The 7,214-nt window shown below is 46.7% G+C and overlaps 1 pseudogene; it reads right to left on the bottom strand.

Moving 5' to 3' along the window:
* Positions 1-1,174: 1,174 nt before the first annotated feature.
* Positions 1,175-7,214, bottom strand: part of LOC122115159 — a 35,921-nt pseudogene continuing 29,881 nt past the window's right edge.

Here is a 7,214-nt window from a genome sequence, read left to right as displayed (position 1 = left end):
GATTGCTTAGTATGTGCCAGATCTGTCCTAAGCATTTGATGTCAAATATCTCACAATGTTATGTGGTAGGTACTAGTATCCCCAAGTCAGAGAAAAAAGGGCATAATAGCTCAAGTCAAACAGTTTGCTTGGCACTGGTGGCTTATACTTGTAATCCTAACTACTCAGGAGACTGAGATCTGAGGATTGAGATTTGAAGCCAGCCCAGGCAGGAAAGTCCATGAGACTCGTATCTCCAATGAACTTCCAAAAATTGAGAAATGGAGCAGTGGCTCAAGTGGTAGTACACCAGCCAGCCTTGAGTAAAAAAAAAAAAAACAAGTGAAATTGTGAGGCCCTGAGTTCAAGCTCCAAGACAGACAGACAGACACACACACACACACACACACACACACACACACACGTGTAGAATTGAGACCCAAGCAGCTCCAGAATCCACACTCTCAACTTGTCTACTGTCTTGTAGGATAGCTCTGAAGCACGTGTTATTACTTCCATTTCCAGTAGGTCAAATGACTGACAATAACTGCACAAAATGCATGGAGAGTGCGGATCCCATGGAGGTTTGTGTGTTCTCAAAGCCTATACTGTGTGCCGGCTCTGAGGAGTCATGGAGGGGACTCAAAGCACACTTATAGACGGCCTGGCAGGCAGGACTGTCTTTGTCCTAGACCTATCAATTTACCACAAACCCTTACGCCAGTCACAGCCTCTTTCTGGATTCCCCCAAATCCTTCTAGTAAATGAGAGGGTGTAGGATCTCCCTGATTGTGACAGGTCCTGTAGGATGAGATGGAGTAAGGAGACGAAGGCTTGACAGAGAAAAAAAAGAGTGGGCTTCATATTATAATTATTGTTGTTGTTATTTATTTTCTAGTTGTGGGGTCGAACTGAGGGTCTAGGTGCTATCTCTGAGTTCTTTTTTTTTTTTTAACTTTTTAAAAGCATTTAATTTATTGAAACACTCCTGTTTACATAGATCTGCTTGTATTGTTTTGCTCTGTACTGACACATAAATAAAGTTTTCTACATTATTTTCAGGCAGGGGTTGTGGTAAGATTTTCTTTTGTGTTTGTAATATTATCATTTAGAGTTTGTCTCCTCACCATGGAAAAGAGATTTTGGTTGTTGTCAGTGGTTATTTTAAGAGTGAGCACATTTAGGAGCTACTAGGCCTAGAGCAGGGTATAAATAAGGCCCATTTACTTTAGGATCAAGGAGCTTCTTTCTCAACTTCACAAAACGAGTCCTCCACCACTGAACTCCATTCTCTCTGGAGGCTCGATGAAGGCTAACCAATCTGACGTGTGTGTAGGTAACAGCCCCATGGACTGGCACTTGTAAACAGCCAGCGCCAAGCCCATCAAGTTCCCAATGAGATAAACCAGACCCTGAAGAAACTTCTGGCTTGAACTCTCTAGCATCTTGAAAGTGGCTGAAATGGCCATGAGTGCCTGGACAGGCCATCATGCACACCATCATGGTAGGGAAGATGGAGATGGTGTTACCGGCCATGTACATGATGAAGAGGTTCATGGGGATCTGTTTGAGGGGGCCCAGGGTGATGTCCCAGCAGCGACGCATACATGAGTTCTTAACTCCACTGCAAACAATCTGAGATTGGGATGGTGACTGGGTTCAGGATGACGGATGAAGGCAGTAAATTAAAGCCCCATAGTACATCCTGGCCGATTACACGTGTAGAGTCCTGCTGCCTCCACTGGGTCTGCTCAGCTCAATGGCCCACTTGAACCACCAGCCTCGGCTGGCGACCAGGCCGCCCAGACTGAGTTCTTCTGCTCAAGGCGAGCATTCTTACCACTTTGAGCCACAGCACCATTTCCAGTTTTCTGGTGGTTAATTGGAGGTATGAGTATCATGGATTTTCCTGCCTAGGCTGGCTTTGAACCAGGATCCTCAAGTTTCTGCCTCCTGAGTGGGTAGGATTACAGGCGTGAGTCACCAATGTCCAGCTTCAATTTATTTTTACCTAGTATACTAGGGTTTGAACTCAGAGCCTCAAACTGACTTGGCTTGCTTGCTCAATGATGCTTTATTATGGAAGCCATTACCCAGCCTGGCTTTTTTCTGCTTACTTTGGAGATAGAGTCTCTCAAACTTTTCTACTTGGGCTAGCTTGAAATTGAGATCCTTCACATCTCAGCCTCCTGATAGCTGGGATTATAGAAGTGAGCAACTGGGGGCTGGGAATGTGGCTTAGTGGTAGAGTGCCTGACTAGCATGTGCAAAGCCCTGGGTTCAATTCCTCAGTACCACATCAACAGAAAAAGCCAGAAGTGGTGCTGTGGCTCAAGTGGTAAAGTGCTAGCCTTGAGCAAAAGAAGCTCAGGGACAGTGCCCAGACCATGAGTTCAAGCCCCAGGACTGGCAAAAGAAAAGAAAAAGAAAAAAAAGTGAGCAACTAGCACCCAACTCTGCTTCCAACTCCAATTGAGAACAGAAGAGGTGACAATGCCCTGTAGTTTAAATCCCCAAACCACCCTTCTACATCTCCCTGCTTCCTCTTAGAGGAAAAGAACGAGGAAAGTTACCACAAACATGGTAGCTTATAGCTGGGTGCTATTCTTTATAAACTACCTAGTCTAATGGTATTGTGTTACATCAGTCTTAAATGGACTAGGGCAAGGATTCAAGTCCAGGTCCTGCAATTTCTTTTTTTCCTTTTCTTCCCCCCACCCCCATACTGGCGTTTGAATTCAGGGCCTAGGTCCTGTCCCTGAACTTCTTTTGTTCAAGACTAGTGCTCTATCATTTGAGCCACATCATCACTTCCAGCTTTTTCTGAGTAGTTTATTGAAGATAAGAGTCTCAAGGGCTTTTCTGCCTGGGCTAGCTTTTAATTGCGAGCCTCAGATCTCAGCCTCATGAATAGCCACCAGCAGCACCTGGCTTTCCTCCTCCCTTTTTTCTCTATGATTATTCTTTCTAGGTCATACAAACTGGTCCTTTTTATTTTTATTTTTTGCCAGTCCTGGGGCTTGAATTCAGGGTCTGGGCACTGTCCCTAAGCTCTAGTGCTCTACCATGGTGGCACTTACAGATTTTTTTTTTTTTTTTTTTTGGGTCCGGTTGTGGGGCCTGAACTCTGGGCCTGAGCGCTGTCCCTCAGCTCTTCAGCTCAAGGCTAGCGCTCTACCACTTGAGCCACAGCGCCACTTCCGGCTTTTTTCTTTTTGCTTATGTGGTGCTGAGAAATCGAACCCAGGGCCTCATGCATGCAAGGCAAGCGCTCTACCACTGAGCCACCTTCCCAGCCCCACTTATAGATTTTTTTTATGAGATAAGTCTCACAGACTTTCCTGCCTAGGCTGATTTTGAACCGATACCCTCAGATCTCAGCCTCTTGAGTAGCTAGGACTACAAGCATAAACCACCAGTGCCTGGCTAAATCTTGCCATTTCTTTGCTGTGAGAGCAAATTACTTTCCTTCTCTGAGTCTCAGCTTCCCCAGTGTACAATAGGGAGCTAGTACTGTCTCCTGAACTCCACTGTAGATTGTCTGAGAGCATGCAGCCACCAGTTACAGCAGGACACAGGAAGCGGCAGCTGTTACTGTTTTTTGGAAACACGTGTTTGAGCACTACAATTCTAAGTAGTTCATTTGGTGAAGGCAACATTTTTCTTGGGAGCAGATGCCCAGTGGCTGTGATGACATCTGTGGACAAAAAAAAAAAAATCTCTCCTGGATGAAATGAAGTGAGGTGATTCATGGATGCAGGGTGTCTAGCACTTAGGGATGTGGTGCTCCAAAGCTGAGAGTTCTCACCGGTATTTAAAATTCAGCAGGCTTTCTTATGCAGACTTTAAGCGGCTTTAGCACAAGGTGAATGGCTAAGATTTGCAGAGAATATTCTTCAGAAATTCAGCTCATGCTGTCTGTCAAGAGACTGGAATCTTGCTGGACACTGGTGGCTCATGCCTGTAATCCTAGCTACTTGAAGCTGAAATCTGAGGTTCACTGTTCAAAGACAGTGCAGGCAGGAAAATCCTTGAGACTCTTATCTCCAATGAACCACCTAAAGGCTGGAAGTGGAACTGTGGCTGGAGTGGTAGATCACTAACCTTGAGAAAAAAAAGAGTTCAGGGACAGTGCCCAGGCCTTGAGTTAGGTTCTGTCTGTGTATTTTAAATAAAAGTTGCTTGTTGACAAGCTTGAATTTGTAACTGGAAGAAAAAAAAAGCCTGAGCGGTGAACTGTAAGGTTGTCATGGAAACAATTTTATGTAAACTTTATTTAGGAGCAGAGGAAGAAGGGGAACCAGCAAAGATAAGAAGTACTTCTAGATCTAGGCACCAGTGGCTTACCTTGTAATCCTAGCTACTCAGGAGACTGAGATCTGGGGCTGGGAAGGTAGCTCAGTGGTAGAGCACTTGCCTTGCATGCCTGAGGCCCTGGGTTCGATTCCTCAGCACCACATAAGCAAAAAGAAAAAAGCCGGAAGTGGTGCTGTGGCTCAAGTGGTAGAGCACTAGCCTTGAGCTGAAGAGCTGAGGGACAGCGCCCAGGCCCAGAGTTCAGGCCCCACTACCGGACCCCAAAAAAAAAAAAAAGAGACTGAGATCTGAGGATTGTGGTTTGAGCCAGTCTGGACAGACAAATCTGAGAGACTGTCATCTCCAGTTAACTATCAAAAATGTAGAAGTAGAGGCATAGCTCAAGACATACAGTGTGATTCTTGAATGAAAGCTAAACAAGAGCATGAGGCTATGAGTTCAAGCCCTAGTACTACAACCACCCCCACCCAAAAGAAGTAGAATTAATGATGCTTTTCTATTTGAATTAAACTAATGTTTGCATTTTTTGTTTGTAATGGCCTGGCACTGAAACCACACCTGGATAGCTTGGGAAAAACTCTCATGTAGACATCACCAACCGGACTGGGAGGAAACCACACCTGGATAGCTTGGGAAAAACTCTCATGTAGACATCACCAACCGGACTGGGAGGAAACCACACCTGGATAGCTTGGGAAAAACTCTCATGTAGACATCACCAACCCGGACTGGGAGGGCCCATTATCCTCCTCTTTTGTCACAGGCTACTCAAGTGACTTGCTCAAGGTCAGGAGCTAGTGAGTCACGGAGTGGGGATATGAACCCAGCTAGAGAGATTCCTGGGCCTAGCTACCAAGACACTGCATGCTGCTACTCAGGCTATGTGAGCCACTATTTGAGCTTGTTCTACCTAGAGGCTATTTGGGAACAAAGCAGGAGGGGACATGGGGGGGTGGAGGTGGGAGGGGTGCTTTAGTGGCTTTGACCTGTAATGCTAGTTACTCAGGGAACTAAGATCTGATGATTAAGGTTCAGAACTAGCCTGGACAGAAAGCCAGTCTCTGTGAGATTCTTTTATTTCCAATTAGCCACCAAAAAGCTGAGAGGGGAGCTACAGCTCGGGGGTAGAGCACCTGCCTTGGGCAAAGAAAGCTAAGGGACAGCACCTAGACTCTGAGTTTAAGCCCTAGTGCTGCCACCAAAAACAAATATTCCAATTTGGGAGTATCCTGCTAAAGAGATGGTAAGAATGGCTAGAATTCAGACCAGAAGTCCTCAGGATTCAGGATTCCTAGGTTAAAAAAAAAAAAAAGGCCGGGTGCCGGTGGCTCACACCTGTAATCCTAGCTACTCAGGAGGCTGAGATCTGAGGATCGAGGTTCAAAGCCAGCCTGGGCAGGAAAGTCCGTGAGACTCTTATCTCCAATAAACCACTAGAAAACTGGAAGTGGTGCTGTGGCTCAGGTGGTAGAGCACTCGCCTTGAGCTGAAGAGCACAGGGACAGCGCCCAACCCCAGAGTTCAAGCCCCACAACTGACAAAAAAAAAAAAAAAAGTTCTTTCTCCTCCCCAGTGTTTCACTATCTCAGTTTTTAGTTAAGCCATCACCTGTAGAAAGCAGAATGCATCCAGCAGACCCAAATGCTAAAGAGAAAGGGCAGGAAGCTCGTGAGGTCTCATATTAGCTGGGCATGTGCCAGGCTAGCCTCCCTATCATAGCAGAACAGCCATCAGGTACCTGTAGCTCCTGGGAAGGAAAGAGCTACAGAAGCCTTGGCAAAAAGCTTATGGAGGTGACAACCATTGGCTGGGACCCTTGAGGCAGGGACCCGCCCATGGAGTAGCTTCAGTTCCTTTTGACTATTCTGCTTTGCAGTATTGTTGCTCATTCTTGATGAAGAAATGAAGGCAAGATGTATGACCTTGCTCAAGGTCACAAGGTTAGGAAATACAGAGCCTGGACTTCCCAGGTCCTCTTTCCTGCCCAGCTGACCAGACCCAGCTCTTGTACTAAGTTACTGTCCCATACTGAGGGACAGTGATCCTCCTTCCATTCCCTCCAAGCTACTGGATGCTCCCTGAGGCCAGAACTGCGAACACTCCCCTCTGTGGAATGGACCTTTGATTGATGGATGCAACTCCTTTATGAAAAATAATTAAAAGCAGCCAACTGGGCGTTTACAGTCTCAGCTGTTGCCACCTCTGTTATTTCTGAAATAATTAATGACGGAGCCTGTCTAATCTCACTTGAGGTGTGAGGAGCAGGGGAAGGGAGGGGGCTGCTGCCTCTGCTCCAGGAGGTTCTTGGAGGTTTATTTTTATAAACTGGGCCTTGGAGCCTTTGCTGAGCTGGCCCCGCTTTCTGGCTCTGCAGCTACACTGCAGGAGCCTGTATGATGGCTGAACCAGCTGGGTGGGGTGTCCTCCCAAAGGGATTGCTCCCTGAGGGTTGCTTTTCCTCACCCCCACCCCAGGATCCTGCCCAGTGCCACTCATGGCCCACAGTAGAGTCAGAGGCATTGCCATGGTACGTGGTCACCCCAATATCACTTCCACACCAGCACCTCAGGAGTGGAGCATTGTCTTCTTCACACACACACCCAATTCCTTTCCCTCTCTCTGCGCATGCGCTCTCTCTCCTTTTCTTTCTCTCTCTCTCCCTTCCTCTCCTCTCTCTCTCTCTCCCTCCCTCCCTCCCTCCCTTCCTTCCTTCCTTCCTTCCCTCCTTCCTCCCTCCTTCCCTCTCTCTCTTTCCTTCCTTCCTTCCTTCCTTCCTTCCTTCCTTCCTTCCTCCCTCCCTCCCTCCCTCCCTCCCCCTCTCTTTTCTTTCTTTCTTTCCTTCCTTCCTCCTTTCTTTCTTTCTTTCTTTCTTTCTTCTTTCTTTCTTTCTTTCTTTCTTTCTTTCTTTCTTTCTTTCT

The sequence above is a fragment of the Dipodomys spectabilis genome, unplaced genomic scaffold, assembly GCF_019054845.1.
Source record: "Dipodomys spectabilis isolate Male_0828 unplaced genomic scaffold, ASM1905484v1 ptg000118l, whole genome shotgun sequence".
Taxonomy (NCBI): domain Eukaryota; kingdom Metazoa; phylum Chordata; class Mammalia; order Rodentia; family Heteromyidae; genus Dipodomys; species Dipodomys spectabilis.
The sequence above is the reverse complement of the archived record's forward strand: the minus strand, read 5'-3'. Positions and strand labels throughout refer to the sequence as shown.